This window comes from Pan paniscus, chromosome 10 (assembly GCF_029289425.2).
Source record: "Pan paniscus chromosome 10, NHGRI_mPanPan1-v2.0_pri, whole genome shotgun sequence".
Lineage (NCBI taxonomy): Eukaryota > Metazoa > Chordata > Mammalia > Primates > Hominidae > Pan > Pan paniscus.
In genome coordinates this window covers 45,854,016-45,873,392 of record NC_073259.2, presented here as the reverse complement: position 1 = coordinate 45,873,392, position 19,377 = coordinate 45,854,016, and the positions used below count along the sequence as shown (strand labels likewise).

The window sequence follows — 19,377 nt, the reverse complement described above, 5'->3', positions numbered from 1 at the left end:
TGCCCAGAACTTCCTCTAAAAGTGTCTATTTGTGCTTCTTACTTTTTTAGTTCCTGAATTACAATTCAGGTACTTTTGGGGAACTGAGTGAAACCAATGTCCCTTTTACCTTGTGGTAGGTGCTTAACTCCAGTAAAAATTTCATTTGTTTTCTACCACAGCCTTAAGAAGTAAGTACTATTACCCTTTTTAACAGATGAGAATACTTAGAGAAGTAATTTGATCATTTAGTTTTAATTATAGAGTTAGGACTTGAATCTAGGCTTTTCTAAGGCCAAGGCCTCTGCTCTTTCCATTTGCCATGCGGCTGGTCATCACTCAATTAGGAATTCAATTTCTAAAGGGATCCAGGAAAGAAAGAATGAAATCTTCTAACTCCATCATTCCAGAGGCTACTATAGATCTGATGATAATTATCATTAAGAAGAGGAAGGCTGCTCTGCCTATGGAGTATCCATTCTTTTTTCCCTTTACTTTTCTTTCTTTCTTTCTTTCTTTTTTTTTTTTTTTTTGAGACGGAGTCTCACTCAGTCGCCCAGGCTGGAGTACAGTGGGGCAATCTCAGCTCACTGCAAGCTCCGCCTCCCAGGTTCACGCCATTCTCCTGCTTCAGCCTCCCGAGTAGCCAAGACTACAGGCGCCTGTCACCAAGCCCGGCTAATTTCTTCTATTTTTAGTAGAGACGGGGTTTCACCGTGTTAGCCAGGATGGTCTCGATCTCCTGACCTCGTGATCCGCCCGCCTCGGCCTCCCAAAGTGGGATTACAGGCGTGAGCTACGGCGCCCGGCCTCCCTTTACTTTCTTAATAAACTTGCTATCACTTTACTCCATGGATTTGGAAGAAGAAGGAAGAAGAAGAAAGAAGAAGAAGAAGAAGAAGAAGAAGAAGAAGAAGAAGAAGAAGAAGAAGAAGAAGAAGAAGAAGAAGAAGAAGAAGGAGGAGGAGGAGGAGGAGGAGGAGGAGGAGGAGGAGGAGGAGGAGGAGGAGGAGGAGGAGGAGGAGGAGGAGGGGAGAAATGGGAGGAATCATATGGATTTTAGGATACAGTTGAAAGTTTACTTTAAATTTCCTGGGTTCCATGCTCCTTGTCATTGGCAATTCAAATAGTTATTCATTCCTTTCTGAGACTCACAGGAAGGGTAAACTCTCTTTGTTTAGCTAACCTACAGAACACATTACTGAAGAGCAGGAGACCTCAATCTGTCTTAGAAGAAAGGCCAGATTCTGGCATCGTCTTTCCTTGACACTGCCTTCCTAGCCTTTATTTACCCTCAGAGGTGTGAGAAGCTGATCTCCACACTTCATTGTCTGACCTGGAGGTAAACCATGGGAGGGGAGCCCTGGGTTCTAGTTTCAATGCTGTTGCTGTGTAGTGGTGGACCTTGGGCAGGCAGGGCCCTTTTATCTCAGTGTTCTGTGAAATGAAGCAGCTGACCAAGATGTACTGTGGAGGGTCAAGCCATGTGCCAGGACCACAGATCCTTTGACTCACGCCATATATTCTGCCTCCCAAGTCCTTATCCCACAGTGGGCAATCATTTTCCTCTCAAAGCCCTTTATCATATTAAATTCAACAAACATCATATACCTCCTGGCTATTTTGCGCCGAGCACTGTTCTGGGCACCTTTACATATTTGGGCTTTCCAGTTTGCACTCTCAAGGAAACAAACAAAAAGAAAGAAAAACCTGACACGACCCCCTTCACCCCCCCACCCCCCACCCACTTTCCCACCTACACACCCAAAATGCTTAGGTGAGCAGAATGAAAAGCCGAGCTAGATTCTGGAACACTTTTAAGGAAAGAGACGGAAGGACAGTAGGGTCAGTTCTTCAGGAGGGTGAAAATTAGGAGGCTACCAAATTCTACCCCAGATTATCTATAGTCTCCCACCCATTTCTCATTCGTTTATGTCTCAGTAATAAGAAGCACGACAGTCTTTTCCCTCAGCAGTCAATGACTGAGTCAGCATTTTGAGGCAGCGCCGCCTCTCAGGCTCCGGGACACAGGACGCCTTGAGACTACATTTCCCACAGGCCACAGCCCAGCCTCCCGTCTTCTAACAGTCTTCCTAGAAAGGTGCGCATGTTCCGACCATTAGCACACGGCTGGTGCGCTCGGTGCAGGCTATCGGAGCCCTGGACAGGGCCGATCCAGCCAGGCTTCAGGGTGCGGGAAACGGGTGCGCCATGAGATAGAAGCTTTCTGCTTCCACCCACTCCAGGCGCCCAGTCTTTCTCCAGCACCTCTTAAGCTAGCCCCAGGACTCTGCAAGGTACCCGAGGACAGGAGTCACTGCTTGCATCCCCTCAGCCTTGGGGCAAGAAGAAGGAGCCAGAATCCAGGAAAGGGGCTTTGGCGAAACTGCACGGAAATCATTCCTTCCGTTTACGTAATTTTAGTTTTAAGTGTAGCAGCCGGGGAGAAAATTGTGAAGGGGAGTGAGACAAGCGTTCGATTACTTAGCCAATTGTAGTGCACAACTGAAGTTGCAGACCTGAAGAAGCCGCGGCATTGCCATGGCAACAGTACAGGGACTGAATCTCTGGTTTATTTCAATTTCATATCTACCCGGTAGAGGCCAACCAAATACGATCCAGCCCCTGCTCTCAAGGAGAAGTAAGGAGGACAGTCAATCGATAAATATTGGTTAAACTCCTACTGTGCAGGCAACCTACTGGACACGGAGATACAATTATAAATAAAACACTGCTCTTGCTCTCAAGCAAACTATTCTAAGTGATGATTGTTGCGATGTGTGCTATGGGAATAAAGCGCAAGGACATCTAACCCAGATTGTTGAGGTGGTGGGAGAGAGTCAAGGAAAGCCACCCAGAGAAAGCCATGGGTGTGAATTAAGTCCTGAAGTGTCCTAGATTTAGAAAAAACTTCGATCTTCGTTACCTGCACACAAAAGTAAAGTCCAGATGAATTAAAGAGCTAAACATTTTTTAATTGTAAAAATATTAAAAGAAAATATGGTATAATACTATTTATAGTCTAAGGTAGGGAAACAAGTCACAAAGCTAAAGAAGCCATAAAGGAGAAGATTGATAAAATTGAAAACATAAAATTAGAAACGTATCAGTAACAGAGATACCATAAACAAAGTTAGGAGACAAAAGAAAGGCCAGGAGAAATTATCTGTATCAAGCATCAGAGCAAAGGATTAACATCCAGAGGTCCAAAGATACCAGAAAACATACTTGTAGGCAAACAGAATTGGATCTATTACTTGTTGCAAAAAGAGATTGTGTGCTGGGGAACCTGTGAGATATCTCAGTAAGAGGCAGTTAAGAGGGGATTGTTTTGTGGTTTGGGCTTGTGTCAAATATTGGGGTGAGTCTTTCAGAAAGTGAAGCAATTCCATGATTGCATATCTTAATTATCATCTAGGAGGTAGGAGGTATCCAATGGAGCTAAAGTTGTAAATGGGTAAAACAGCAGCAGGCCCTCACTTTTGTGGTCATTTTTGTGATTTGCACAGTGTTCTTGTTTTTATCTTTGCTCAGACATAATTACAGAGTGGTCATATTTTTTGTCTTATTTTATCACAGATACAGAATAACCTTGTCTGATGTTGGTGTTCTCTGTTACCGTTTAAGTAGAGAACAACTGGACCAGCTCCTATCTGACACTGTCATTTCTCTGTCTCCCAGAATATAAAGAGCTCCTACAAGTCAATAAATAGCCCAGTGAAAAACTAGAGAAGGATAGGAAGAACAATTCACGAAAGAAGAAGTAAAAATAAACAGATGAAAAGATGCTCAGTTGCACCGATAAGGAAATGCAAATTAAAACAATAAAACACAGCCAGGCATGGTGGCTCATGCCTGTAATCCCACCGAGGCTGAGGCAGGAGGATCCATTGAGGCCAGGAGTTCCAGACCAGCCTGAACAATGTAGCAAGATCCCACTGAGAGGACTGTTTGAGCCCAGGAGTTCCAGGTTACAGTGAGCTATGATTGTGCCACTACACTGTAGCCTGGGCAACAGAATGAGACCCTGTCTCAAAACAAACAAACAAACAAACAAACAAACAATAAAACACTGTTGGGAGTAATTTAAATTAGCCCAGCCTTTTTGGAGGGCAATTTGGCAATATATACCAAAATATAAATGTATATACCCTTCAACTAGAAATTCCATTTCTAGAACTCTCCCAGAGAATTATATACATATATACACAAAGAAGAATATAAAAGGATATCCAGTGTAGCATGTTTGCAGTATTAAAAACAGAAAAAAAATAAGTAACTGTCAAAGGGCAATAATTAAATAAACTCTGGAATACTATGCAGTAGCTTAAGTTTGATCTTTAAAAAATTTCTTTAATTTTTAAATACATGAAAGTTAATATTTATATGTCTAACAACATAGTAAAATACTTACAATGTTTAGTAAAAAATCCAGCATTCATAATTATACATCAATATGATTTCAAGTGTTTTTTTAACTATACAAATAAAACAAGATTTAGAAAATACTTCTAAATTTGCATAAGGTATTGGATGGTGAAGCTATGGGTTATTTTTTCTTCGTTCTAATTTCCGGTTTTCCAAACTGTGATGAATAAGCATGCATTTCTTTTAAAAATGAATAAAAGCGTGTTTTAAACGTAGCAGCCTGCATTGCATAAGCAGGGACTAATCCAGACTATCTGGCCTGGCTTGTCAAAGAATAGTACCTATAGAGAAAAGAGCTCACATTGGAAAAAAGTTTTTCCAAAGCTACCTAGACTCTATGACCCACTTTAAAATTACATGAGGGCTTGCAATAGGGAGTCTGGTTACTCGTGTGCACAAATGCTGCCAGGTTCCAAACTGATTTAATGACCTTGGTGACACATTAACACTGCTTTAAAAAGCCTTTATTATTTTTCATTACCAAGCAATGTGAACATCAGGTGCCCTCTTATTTTATTCCTGAGACTTACCCCACTCCCGATCTTTTTCTCAATTTTGATCTTTGCCAGGGAAGGTCAAGGATTGGGTGAGATTTCAAGAATGAGGTCAGGGAGGAATATATAATATATTGATATGATATATAATCTATTAATTATCAAAATATTTAAAACTTTCCTATACTTCACTTTCGCTGAAGCTTAATTTTCATGTTTTCACTTTTTTCTGGTGTATCTCATTTTATCAGCTCAAATGCAAAATTCTCAAAATCAAATATAATCATTTCCTCTCAGAATGAGCCATTATTTCCTAATTAATACAGAGCTTTGAAATGAATATAATGAAAGCATAGGCCTATACCATATCAATGTACAATGACCAAAGCCTGGTTGGCCTTTTAAAATGTTGACAAAAGTGTATCCCACAGTTGCAGATCTCATTTGACCTTATTCAAGTAATTTCCCCAAAAGTAACTTTATTTCTTTCATATGGTGACTATAGAGTACCACAAAATTAAGAATGAGGGTACAAGTTTTAACCCATATAAACCATTAACATGAAAACTACAGTAAAACTTATTTTAACCCATATAAATTATTAACATGAAAACTACAGTAAAACTTACTGGATTTGAACTACAGTAAAACTTACAGTAAAAATTCCCTGAATTTGTTTACTGTGAAAGAATGAAATAAAATCTGCTGGGAATGGGCTAATACATAAATAAATACATGTAGCTAGAAAAGAATATTTATAATTACTTTTTAAACTATTGGGGAATATTCAAATTTAATGTGGATTTCCAGTTACAACCGACATTTGTTATGATGAATGTGTGCTAGGGTATTTTATTAGTTGGTTCTTGTGGAACTCAGACGACGTTGTGAAAATTGGGCTCTAAAAATTCTTTCACTTGAAATTTATGGAAAGTTGTAAAAATCTCTGACTTATAATATTAACTTGGTTACATTTATTGATATCCTTAATTGGGTTTATAAAAGTTGGACTATTGCAGCACTGAAATAATATCCATGTTATTGGATAATATCCAGTTATTGGTTATATTATTGGTTAATATCCAAAGGCCTTTGCAATGATCTACATGTTATATACCCCTAAAAGTCATATGTGGAAATCTAATCCACAGTGTGATGATATTTGGAGGTGGGATCTTTGGGAGGTAATTAAGTAATGAAGGTGGAGCTCTCGTGAATGGAATTAGTGCCCTTGTAAGAAGAGGCCAGGGAACTAGCTCCCTCTCTTTCTTCCATGTGAGGCTACAATAAGAAGTTGGCAGTTTGCAACCTGGAAGAGGGCCCTCATCAGAACTCCACCATGCTGACATTCTGATCTCAAACTTCCAGCCTCCATAAATATTATATTAATATTTAATAAATAAATATTAAATTCATTAAATAAAATATTAAATAAATATCTGTTGTTTATAAGCCACCTAGGCTATGGTACTTTGTTTTAGTACCCAGACTGACTAAAACAGTGACCTTAGACCACCTGGATTTATTTCCTGACTTGCTGGCTTTGTGAGTTTCAGAAAGTTATTTAACTTGTCTGTTCCTCAGGTTTCCTTATCTATAAAACAATTTTAATAATACTTGTAAGACATTGTTGGAAGACTTATATATGATAATCTACGAAATCCAATAGACAATATGCCAAATAACAGCAGGAATCTTGTCCGACTTGTTAACTATCCTATTCTCCATTAAAGTAATGCCTATTAACACATACTTGGTGCTTAAGAAAGATCAGTTAAATGAATAAATGTAAAATAAATGACCTTTGGACATATTAATCACTCAAGAATATTATTATAGTTATTATTATCATCATTATTTTCTCATAAGGGTTAAAAGTAAAACTCTGCACCATTTTCTCACTCTTCTAGAGATATACCACCAATCTAGTTATAACACTGTCTGGATCCAATCACATTATAGCAGCTGTGCTTTGCTTATATCTTCTAATTGGTTCTAAACTCTTGAGTATATTCAATACTTTCTAACATCAGTATTACATGTCATCACAGTGTTATACACTAAACCCCTACAGTGGACCCACAGAAGCCCTCATTCTTACCCTTCTCTATAAAATCACTTCAAAGTCTATGTGGTGATTTCACTTGGAGCCTGACCCTTATCAGACGATAACCTTGATTTGTGTGTAAGTCCTGTTCTGACTCTTCTTTAACATGTAGGCCTGCTTGAACTTGCTTATTCATTACATTTTCTAACCTCTTATTCATTAGTCACTAAATGGCCCATCAGAGATTCAGGCTTTGGCCAGCCTTGTGACACATGACAACACTTTGTTGTGGAAAAGACTGTACTGTGTTTATTAGGTATTGCAAAGCTTCATGGTTATTCAGCTATAAAGTTGGAAATGCTAACCCATCTAATTACCTTACTTTTTAGATAGTAAATAAGATGTATTATTAAATTATTTTAAATTGATTATTAGATACATATTAAGTACCAGGCCCAGTGTTTGACAGTTTATTATAGATCATTACTAATGTCATGACAACCCTGCCAGGGTGGTATTGGTACCTCAATTTTATAGATAAGAAAGCTGAGTAACTTGTCATGTGCTGCATAGTTAATACATCTGACATTTATTCATTGGTTTACTATATTCCAGGCACTACACTAAACGCTTGACACACATTTTCTCATCTACCCTCACAGCAACCTTAGAGGTAACAGCGACACACATCCTTGTACTTTTCATTCCCAAACATTTCCTAAATGATGAAGACGTTGTTGTGACCAAGGACTAGTGGAAGCCAAGGTCAGGGAACATCTATATATGGAAATGTTTGTTGCACTAACAAGGAAGGTCACATAATAAGATTTCACATCCTGTGTGTTTCCCACCAGTAAATATTTCTTTGATTTAGCAATTTTCCTCTGTTGTCCTATTGAGGCAGGAGAATAGGGTCTGGAGGCAGGGAGCCTAAGGACTTCCTAGAACTAAATCCAACAGAAAAACCCCAACTTTCTATGCCCAAGTAAATAACTTTGTAACTTCACTTCAGCTATGACAGGAAACTTCCTCTTCATTTGTACAGGGTGTACACCAAGTAACTAACCTTGTAATTTTACTTCACCCTCTTCATTTGCATAGGGCATACACCAAGTAACCAATGAGAAACCTCTAGAGGGTATTTAAACCTCAGAAAATTCTGTAACTAGTGCTCATGAGCTGTTTGCTCAAGACTGCTCCCACTCTGTGGCATGTACTTTCTTTTCAATAAATCTGTGCTTTTCTTTTGTTGCTTTATTTGTGCATTTTGTGCAATTCTTTGTTCAAAATGCCAAGAACCTGGACACCCTCCACTAGCAGTGTAGAGTGGAGTAGATAAATAATTTAGTAGAATTATTTATTAGATCTTTTTTTTGCCTAATATAACTTTTTCAATACTTAAGTAAATAAAAAAAGAAATTTATTATAACATAGTCTAATAATAAATGGTATAATTAGATTTTGGTGAGTATGCTCTTAATTCTTTTGTTCAATCAATTAAAACACCAATCAGTAGCTGAATTAAGTTTGGGAATCCAAATAAAGAGGGAGTCTTGAGAAGTGACTAATTCTATCCCTGAATGATAAAACGTATTCTTTTATTTAGAATGGAAGGGTTTCTAGCAAATTAGCTGGTGTTTCATCGAGCAGGGGTTAAGGAGAAGGTGGTTTCAGGGGCCAATGGAATACAAGAGGGAACAAGGGAAAGGCTACTCAAGGTGAATCAATTAAGGATATTAAAAATGGTAGCAACAATACCAATTTGGTTACCTCGCCATTTATTCTACAACCTATATAGATTTTGCCTATGTTTTTCTGCAGATAATTAAGATTTCATTTCATTTGTAAAAGTATTTGCATTTAGTCTGTGAAAGTATTAATCTGTCCATAGCACTGTCACAGGGTATATCCTTTACATAGTGGGTTCCCAAGAAGATGTAACACCCTTATCTCAATAATTTCTTTGCATATCAATTGATAGTGATAACACATAAAAGCATTCTGTTTTGTTAATGGCATTTTATGTCTGCTTGATAATCAAAAGAAGGTAGTCTGCTACATTAATAGTTAGAATAGAAAATTTCCAACAGTGAGATGCATTGTATTTAGACTTCTCATCCAGCACTTTTGAATGGTGTGAACTATCAAGGATACTTGCTATGGTCTGATCCAAAAAAGAGCCAATAAGGAATTTCATAAATGGTTCTTGATTAGGACCCAGTCACTGTGTTGGAGTTAGTGATATGGTAGCACAGATCTCTCTGGGATGGAGGCCTCAATCTATGAATAACATTATACACAATGGCTCAATAATATGAGGTAATATTATCATTCGTAGTCTACTAGCCTTTTAAAGTCTTGAGGGCAAAAAAGAACAAATGGGTGGTCCCTGCCCTTGATTGTTTTATAATAGCCTAACACAGTTTTCCTGTTTAATGTGGCCATTATGCTTATTTGGGCAAATGGTTATCTCAAATATGTGATATGCAGTACAGTCAATTTCTTCCTTAAAAATATGTCTGTTTTCTCAACTCCTCTTAGATTTTGAGGATAGTGCAAGAATTATTTTACATGGAAAAATGTATGGATTTTGTATTGAGTCAGTGGGATAACAACTTCAATGCTTCTCTTTTTATACTTTTGCCGAGGAATGAAATGGGAATACCAATACTTATGCTACTACCGCTGGCAATAACAACAGGCCATCTCCAATGGCGAACAGAGCATTATCTATCTTAAAAGAGAGAAAGTTAAATCTATCCACAGTGAAATATTTGAAAATATAAAAACAGAGAGAACATAATATCATAGAAAGAGCCCCACACAATTAACAGACATTAACAATGAAAGGGACAGCAGTGTGTTGGTATAAACACAACCTCATTTTCCTGAACTCCATTTCAACTTCTCATTCCTATTTCATCTCTTGGCAAAAGTATAGAAACAGAGGCATCGAAGGTGTTGTCCCACATACTCAAGCACTGGTCAAGGCAATGATGATTACATCAGCACTGAGCCTTACAGATTCATTTAGTATTACAAGAAAGAACCTTGAAAACAAACCATTTCTATTGTGTTGAGCCCATGGTCTACAAACCTCTAGGCATTCATAAGCAACTCTCAATATTTCAGTGTTCTAAGAGAAATCACATAGCTACCTAAGTTTGTGCATGCTAAATAAAATCTTGTTTATTTGTTTTTGGCTGAAATACCAACTCAGGGTGGCAACCATGGTTATCTTATGCTAACGAAAATGTCTTTGGCTAATATAATAAAAATTGTTCCACTTTGGGAGGCTGAGGCGGGCGGATCACAAGGTCAGGAGATCCAGACCATCCTGGCTAACACAGTGAAACCCCGTCTCTACTAAAAAATACAAAAAACTAGCCGGGCGTGGTGGCGGGCGCCTGTAGTCCCAGCTACTGGGGAGGCTGAGGCAGGAGAATGGCGTGAACCCAGGAGGCGGAGCTTGCAGTGAGCCGAGATCACGCCACTGCACTCCAGCCTGGGCAACACAGCGAGACTCCATCCGAAAAAATACATAAATACATACATAATAAATAAATAAATAAAATAAAAATAAAAATTGTTCAAAACATGGGACCCAACAGGGGAAAATAGTAACAGGTTAGGGGTCTTGATGGCCTAACTCCAGTAGTCCAATCTGTCCCCCATTTTGAGGACACTAAGACTTGCAGAGGTGAAATTATTTGCCCAAAACCACTACCCAAGAGAACACTCAGTTCAGCAAAGGTATTTTTAAACCATAGCACATAACATTCTATGCCTGCTTACTTTTTAGATAAAAGAAGAATGTGAAGCCAGTGGCCCGCCTGATGGTGGATAGGTGTGTTTTTCTAAACTTCAGCAGCCTTCTCTTACAATAAGTAATCTCAGTCATTATCCTCAGCCAGGTTTCCTCCTATAAGATAGAAATATTAACCCCTATCTCTTATGGTATTGATAAGAATTGCATGGTAAGTCAACCACTCCTTTAACACACTGCAGAAACTTCAGTAAATGCTACCTATTATAATTAGATATGCTAGACCAGTAGTTCTCAAAGTGTGGTCATCAGAACAGCAGCATCATCTGGAAATTTGTTAAAAATGCAAACTATTGAGCCTCACCCTAAACCTACTAAATCAGAAAGTTCAGGTAGGGCCCAGCAATCTGTTTTTGTTTTGTTTTGTTTTGTTTTGTTTTGTTTATTTTGAGATGGGGTCTCACTCTGTCACCCAGGCCAGAGTGCAGTGGTATGATCTCTGCTCACTGCAACCTCCACCTCCCAGCTCAAGTGATCTTCCCACCTCAGCCTCCAAGTGGCTGGGACCACGTGCCATCACAAGCAGCTAATTTTTTGTATTTTTTTGTTGTTGTTGTAGAGATGAGGTTTCACCATGTTGCCCAGGCTGGTCTCAAACTCCTGAGCTCAAGCGATCTGCCTGCCTCAGCCTCCGAAAGTGTTGGGATTACAGGCATGAACCACCGTGCCCAGCCTAATGTGTTTTTTAAACCTTTCAGATGTTTCTGACGCACAGTCAAACTTTGAGAATTAGGTCCTACCATGACAAAACAAAACTGAAATTCCCCTGAGGATATATTTGTACTTACAAGCATTTTGTTATGTTTATCATTCGCACATTTTAAGGCATAAACTAGCAGTAATATTGGGAATTAATTTTAATAATATGGCTAGCTAAAAACTTGATGATGGGCAGGAGAATAAAGTCAAGAGAAAGCCTGAACACTCAGTGCCACTCCCTAGGCATGCCAAACAGAGAGCCTGTAGCAAGAAAGATTGTTAGAGAGGAAGCACTTGCGTGTGGATGGACAGAGGGAAAAATAATTCTTCCTTAATTATTCAGAAATCTGGGCTGGGCCTGGTGGCTCACACCTGTAATCCCAGCACTTTGGGGGGCCAAGTGGGAGGACTGCTGAGGCCAGGAATTTGAGACCACCCTGGGGCAATGAGGCAAAATCCTGGTCTCAGCAGCAAAATAAATAAATACATACATAAAATCTATCTATCTATCTATCTATCTATCTATCTATCTATCTATCTATCATCTATCTATCTATCCAATTACCTGGAGTGTTAACAACAAAAATTCCAGATCCTTGGCCAGGCAGGTAGCTCACGTTTGTAATCACAACACTTTGGAAGGCCTAGGCAGGAGGATCACTTTCCCCCAGGAGTTCCAGAGCAGCCTGGGCAACACAGGGAGACCACATCTCTACATTAAAAAACAAACAAACAAAAAAATAGCCAGCTGTAGTGGCGCGCGCCCGTAGTCCCAGCTACTGGGGTAGCTGAGGTGGAAGAATCGCCTGATCTCGGGGAGGTCAAGGCTGCTGCAGTGAGTCGTGATGGCACCACTGCACTCCAGCCTTGGTAACGGAGCGAGATCCTGTCTCAAAATAAAAAGTCTGCATTGTACGGTGGAGAAAGGCTGTCTCTGCCTATGCCATTCCTTCTAACTAAACGTCTTGTTTCCTGTTCTCTGCCCAGCCTAGCCCTTTGGTTAGCATCTCCTCCTCAACTCCAAAAGTCTCAGGCATCCATTTGGCCAGTATCTTTCAATCCTCAACCTCGCAGAAGTCATCCCCCTTGTGTTCCCTTCGCTCTGGGGCCTTATCCAAATGAGAACATTTTGCCCTTTGACAATTTGTCTTTTTTGTTATTCTGCTTCTCCTTACGGGAAAGCGCTCTTTATGGGCTGTAAAAGAAAAAAGTGCCCCTTTCAGTAACTATCCCCAGCAAGGGTCGAAGGAGCCATTTCTCTTCCACCTCTGGAAATAAGAGCTGACTGCGGTGGGGCGGAGCCAGGAGAACGGCGGCTCTCTCGGCCAACGGACTTGCTTCCCACCGCGCTGAGACTCCTGGGAGGAGAATTTCAGTTTTTTGGCTTTTGGTTTTGTTTTGTTTTGTTTTCCTTCTTGGATAGAAGTAGCACCCTAATCCCTGGGCTTCTGTGCCGTTTAGCATGTGCTTTCCTGGATCTCAAGGCCCATGGCCTACCTTTCTCTGTCCAGGCAGCTCTGGGAGAGTAGAAGAGTGGCTCACCCATCTCTGAAAAGGAGATTCCCCAGTACTGTGAGCTACCGTGTGAATTTGGGACTCCCCCGGCCTCCTGAGGGCCCCTCCAGCTCCCCTGGTGCCTTCTGCCCATGTCACTATGAAGTCTTCCTGTTATGAGCCCACACGTCTAGGGTGGGAAAGATTAAGAATTTTTGAAAATTCTTAATCTTTTAAATAATTCTTAATCTTAATTTTTGTTTTCAGAAGAACCGGGAATGGAGGTTTTCTGAAGACAAACGTTTTCCTAAAAATGGAAGAGGCAGAAAAAGACCCATTATACCATCAGTGCAGGTAAAGTGAACGGAAGGAAGATGGAATAAGCAGAGGATGTGTTGCGTATTCCATTTTCTTTGGGAAAATTTCCGTTTCTTTTAGGAAGTGAAAAGCCCCTACTTTTTGGTGACTATTAGAGGAGCAATCCTCCTTGGAATCTTAACTTATTTGGGGGCTCTCTCCCTTCTCTCACTTTTTTTCTCTTTCTAAAAATGGTCTGCTTTAATTTCTTCAGAGTAGGTGATTTCATTTATAAGGCCTTAGGAATATGCACACTTTGTTTTCTTTAGTCTGTAGCAGCGGTCCCCAACCTTTTTGGCATCAGGGACCACTTTTGTGGAAGACAATTCTTCCATGGACGGGGGCGTTGGGGAGAACGGGGGTTGGGGAGATGGTTTCGGGATGAAACTCATCATCAGGCATTAGAGTCTCATAAAGAGTGGGCAGCCTAGATTCCTCACATGAGCAGTTCACGATAGGGTGCTGATCCTGTGAGAATCTAATGTCGCCACTGATCTGACAGGAGGCAGAGCTCAGGAGGTAATGCTGGCTGCCCACCACCTGGTGTGCTGCCTGGTTTCTGACAGGTACCGGTTGGTGGCCTGGAGGTTGGGGACCCCTGGTCTGTAGTACTTTTTGTATTTTCTACATTCTATGCAATGCACTTATATTAATGAGTCAGAAAAGTAGGATATAACTATTATTTAAAAGGAAAAATAACTGTTGAAGTTCAGGAGCTGCAGACAGGACAGAATTAGTTTAACATATTATTTCGAAGTTTTTAGGACTAGGGATACCTTCTTCAGTTTTATCCAACTGTAGGCATTGCTGTTATTATTGGTGCATGATGAAGAGACTTGGTACTTGTGTCTTAGGGATTTTAAGGCAAATGGATCATGGAGAAGAGACCCATTTAGGTGACGGGCTTATGAAGAATGGCTATATGTAAGCAACTAGTGGACTAGGAGAAAGTAGCAACCGTATCTGAAAGTTTATAAGTGTCAACATAATAACTCAACAAAACAAACACTTTGTAATGTAAATCACATGTAGCCTGATCCTTGTCTTCTAGAAAGTCATATTTTAGAGTTCTAAGACATGAGATGAAGGATATTTTACCCTCTTCTGGTTAATTAAGGCCTTCAGATACTAGTCCTGAAATTCAACTTTTTTGCTAAGGTTTAAAAATACATTTTTCTCTCCAAAAGCTTCATAGAAGCCCTAGAGACTTTTTCCCCATTGGTTTTTAAAAATAGTTTAAAACATAATTATAAACTGTAAATTTTATTTATTCTTTTGATGGTTGAAGAAAGCAGCATATAAGACAGTGGGACAAGTATGATGAAGGCGAGTATTTCCCAAGCATCCAATAAGGGAAATTAGAAGTGAGTGGTGGAGAAAGAACATCTCAATATTTCTGAAATCTGAGAAATATGGAAGCTGATAAGTGAACAGGAATCCAGTGTTAGAGGAAAAACTTACCAAATATTTCCATATAGCAAAAATGTTGGGTTGATTTTAAGTTGGAGTTGTCCTTTGAAGTATTGGCCCATCAAAGCTGCTATTATAGCAGAGCTGTCTGGTTTTTGAGGGACAAATTGCTTCTGGTGGTGATGGAGGTGGGGGTTGAAATATGTGGGATTTGTTTCTAGGACTTGCTGTCATCCTGTGGCAATTAGTGCTAGATCAATGTTTATCTAGCATAGTGTATTAATAGAATTCTCTGTTTTAAAGAGTATAACTTCTGAACCAATTTAGGTGCTTTGTAAAGTTAGCTCTTTTATCTGTTAAGTTTTGTAGCAGGCTTGTGGTCGCAGTATTGTTACATGATTCATATTTCTAGCCTAAGTCCATGGATCCATGAGTTTATTTATTTTGGGATTTGTAAAGAAGGCTGTGTCTCTTTTTGGCATACTTGTATATATTAGTGTGAAAAAAACATTTTTGTATACTATTTATCTGTAAAAATAATTTTAGAGGTCTTGTGTATATGGTTATATAGAATCTTTCCCCAGTAATGGAGGAGGTGGCGGGAGGTCTTTGCATGAGCTTTAGGGCTTCTAGTACATGTTACATGGTTCCATAAGACTTCACTTACAAAACCCAAATTCAAAACTAAATTAAGTATTGTAAGACGGTAACTTCAGCATTAAAACCCGAGCTTGAAGCCCTGTGTAGTAACATGCCCATGAAGCCAGCCTTGCTGATTATATTAAAAGATTCTTCTCCAATGGATGAAGGATACCCATTGCTTATATAGTCCTGTTGTGTGATTTGTCTTGTGCAAAATGAAAGGCTCATTCACACTGATGACATTCGAAGTGTTTCTCTTTGCTGCAACTGCTCATTGATTACCTAAGGATAGAGAAATTGTCCCGTACTCATTGGTTACATTCATAAGATGTCTAATATAAATTGTCTCATGTGCCTAACAGATGAAAGATCAATACGTGCTTTTCCACATTCATAGGGATTCTCCCCATTATATACTCTTATGTGTGGTAAATGAAGGATTATATTGGAAGGATTTTTTTGTACTGATTACATTCATAGGGCTTTTCACTAGTGTGGTTTCTCGTGTTTTCTAAGGGATGAAGTAATACTAAAGGCTTTCCCACCATCTTTGCATTCTATTTTGTATTCTCTTGTACACTGTAAGGGAAAAGCTGTAATCAATATGTCCCCAGTTTGAGCTCCCCAGTTTGAGCTCTCGTGTACATCAAACGTGAGTGCTTCCTGAATATTTTTCCAGTATAATCATGACAGTTACAGGGTTTTTCCCCAGTGTGAATTCTCATGAACACAATGGGAGTAGAACTTACACTGAAAACTTTTCTGTATCAATCACATTTATAGAGATTCTCCTCAGTATTCTCTTCTCTCCTCTAAGGACAGATCTAATGCTAAAGACTTGAAAATGCTGCTTACAGTCATTGTGCTTTATTCTAATGTGAATTATAATATGTATCCAAAGGGATGAGTGATAACTGAAGGCCTTCTGCAGTCCTTACATTCATAAGGTTTATCTCCATTTTGTATTCACATGTACCTCAGAAATTAAGAGTTACTACTGAAACATTTTTCATATTAGTTATATGCAGAGCAGGAAATTCACCAGTTTGAATTTTCTTGTGTTGAATAAGGTTAGACCTTGCACTGATGATATTCATTGAGTGTTTCTCTAAGATGACTTATCTCCATTTTTGCACAATTGTGTTGACTTTTACATTTTACCTAAAAATGTCCTACTTAAGATTTGACCTTTTGATTTTTAAGTAGAACATACAAATACTTGGGGAATTTCATCTTCTGTCATCAACTCATCTTCTTTCTCTAACCAAGAGATCAAACGGAGTTTGCCCATATGATGCCTAAGTGATACCACGTTGGTAGTTCTCCTGTATCTCATTCCTGTGCAGGTTTCACTGAGATGAGTCCAGTAAAGCCCTCTTCATTGAAGGTCACTGAGTCCTGTGATTAGCTTGTCAGCAGCCAGGCAGCCAACACTTCCTTTCTTGCGTTTCCTGTTTAGTGACAGGGAGGGTCCTGAGCAGACCAAATGCTAGTTAAGGGCAGATAAACAACTGCCATCCTGTGAATTTGACTGTAAATCTTGAAATTCAGAGCAGTGGGAACTCAAACATACCCTCTTTTTGTTCTCACAGTCCATTTGGGGCAAGGATCTTAGACTTTTTAGGTGGCATCTTCCCACTGAACTGTGATTTTTCAGATGAAGACAGTACTCAAAAGTTGAAATTTAGTACAATTAATAATTTTTATTGCTTCATCAAAGATATTGAAAATTAAACTTGCTTTTTTTCTCTTCTTCCCTGTGAGTGTGTGGTGATGAAGAATACAGTGATTTATGCTAGGAGGCCAGAATTTTGCCCACTGTTGGTTTTGTGCCATCAGTGTAAATGTCAACATAGGTGGGTAATGTCTTAGAATTATTATGAAAATAGTTTTGACTTTGTGGCATTTCCTCCAAAGTGTTTGGTTTCCTGACGAGTATAAGGACAGTATTCTGAGAATCGCTGCCCTAGAGAATTGTAAGGCCTTTTCTTTTGCTTTCTAATCTTTTTCATGCAGAGAAGGCATTAAGCTTTAGTGAATTATTCAGTATCTCCTTTTTTGTGTGTGTACAATCGCTTATCCAGTTGTATGGAAATATCGTATTCAAATTACAACCCATAGAAGAGATTTTACAAGCCATGTAGACCAATTACTAGTCATTTTTAAATGTTCCTCTTATTTCTGGCCTCAATGCAATCATTTGAATCTTATCATATTTATTTGTCTGCTTCCAAGTTTTTTTTTCCATATCTTTTCCCAGTTATCTTACACAGTTTGATTATGTTGTCTGACTGTGGTTTTCTTTAAGTTGATACATTTGGGTTTTGCTGTACTTCATGGATCTGTCAGTTTATGCCTTTTACCAAATTAGGGAAGTTTTCAACCATTATTTATTAAAATACATATTTTCTTCTATTCCAATGTCTTTCTCCTCTCCTTCTGGAACTTTTGTAACACAAACATGTTTTTTAAAAAATAATATCTCAGAGGTCTCTGATTCTTTTTTTTTTTAATTATACTTTAAGTTCTGGAGTACATGTGCAGAACGTGCAGTTTTGTTACATAGGTATACACGTGCTATGGTGGTTTGCTGCACCCATCAACTCATCACCTACATTAGGTATTTCTCCTAATATTATCCCTCCTCTAATCCCCAGTCCCCTGACAGGCCCCGGTATGTGATGTTCCCCTCTCTATGTCCACGTGTTCTCATTGTTCAACTCCCAGTTATGAGTGAGAACATGCGGTGTTTGGTTTTCTGTTCTTGTGATAGTTTGCTGAGAATGATGGTTTCCAGCTTCATCCATGTCCCTGCAAAGGACACGAACTCATCCTTTTTATGGCTGCATAGTATTCCATGGTATTATGTGCCATATTTTCTTTATCCAGTCTATTACTGATGGACATTTGGGTTGGTTCCAAGTCTTTGCTATTGTGAATAGTGCGCAATAAACATATGTGTGCATGTGTCTTTATAGTAGAATGATTTATAATCCTTTGGGTATATACCCAGTAATGGGATTGCTGGGTCAAATCTGATTCTAAAAGAATTATTTTTTTCACTTTTTTCTTCTGTTACTTATTTTTTAATTTTCTAATTTTTTGAGACAGGGTCTTGCTCTGTCTCCCAGGCTGGAGTGCAGTAGTTCGATCTCAGCTCTTGGCTCACTGCAATCTCCACCTCCCGGGTTCAAGTGATTCTCCTGCCTCAGCCTCCCAAGTAGCTGGGACTACAGGTGCGTGCCACCATGCCTGGCCAGTTTTTGTATTTTTAGTAGAGATGGGGTTTCACTGTGTTGGCCAGGCTGGTCTTGAATGCCTGACCTAAAGTGATCTGCCCACCTTGGCTTCCCAGAGTGCTGGGATTACAGGCGTGAGCCACAGTGCCTGGCCTTTCTTCTGTTTTTCAGATTGGATACTTTCTATCTCCAAGTTCAGCAACTCTTTCTTCTGTCATCTCTATTCTGCTATGAGCCCCTAAAGTGATTTTACTATTTCTGTTACTGAAATTTCTAATTATGAAATTTATTTGGATCTCTTGTTATTTATTTATTTTTTTTTGAGACAGAGTCTCATTCTGTCACCAGGCTGGAGTGTAGTGGCGCTATCTCGGCTCACTGCAACCTCCGCCTCCTGGGTTCAAGCGATTCCCCTGCCTCAGCCTCCTGAGTAGCTGGGACTACAGGCCTGCGCCACCACAGCTGGCTAATTTTTTGTGTCTTAGTAGAGACGGGGTTTCACCATGTTGGCCAGGATGGTCTGGATCTCCTGGCCTTGTGATCCGCCCGCCTCAGCCTCCCAAAGTCCTGGGATTACAGGCGTGAGCCACCGCGCCCAGCCCTGATTCTCATCAATCTTAGCACATACAACTAGGGGTGAGATAAGGACCTCCATACACAAACTTTAATGTGCCCTTTCTCCAGCCCCCTCATTTTCTTGGTTGTCTACTCACTCTTTGGTTCCTGGGGTTCCCCACTCCTGGGTTTCTGACCAGAGCATTA

At 39.5% G+C, this 19,377-nt stretch overlaps 2 protein-coding genes across 6 annotated transcripts in view; one reads left to right on the top strand and one right to left on the bottom strand.

The window, feature by feature from the left end:
• ASB8 (ankyrin repeat and SOCS box containing 8) overlaps positions 1 to 12,796 on the bottom strand; it is a 156,404-nt gene extending 143,608 nt beyond the window's left edge. Inside the window, exons 1-2 of one of the 3 annotated variants that reach the window (XM_055095714.1) lie at positions 12,039 to 12,796; positions 10,744 to 10,870 (exon numbers count right to left, since the gene is read on the bottom strand). The gene's annotated coding sequence lies outside the window, so the exon portion shown is untranslated. Of the gene's footprint in view, positions 1 to 10,743; positions 10,871 to 12,038 lie in introns of those variants that run through there. The other 2 variants (XM_055095715.1, XM_003825791.4) reach the window with 2 other exon arrangements.
• LOC117975443 (testis-specific H1 histone) overlaps positions 12,229 to 19,377 on the top strand; it is a 183,861-nt gene continuing 176,712 nt past the window's right edge. For 2 of the 3 annotated variants that reach the window (XR_010108825.1, XM_003825794.6), the window contains exons 1-2: positions 12,777 to 13,045; positions 13,235 to 13,321. The gene's annotated coding sequence lies outside the window, so the exon portion shown is untranslated. Of the gene's footprint in view, positions 12,473 to 12,776; positions 13,046 to 13,234; positions 13,322 to 19,377 lie in introns of those variants that run through there. The other variant, XM_055095713.1, reaches the window with a different exon arrangement.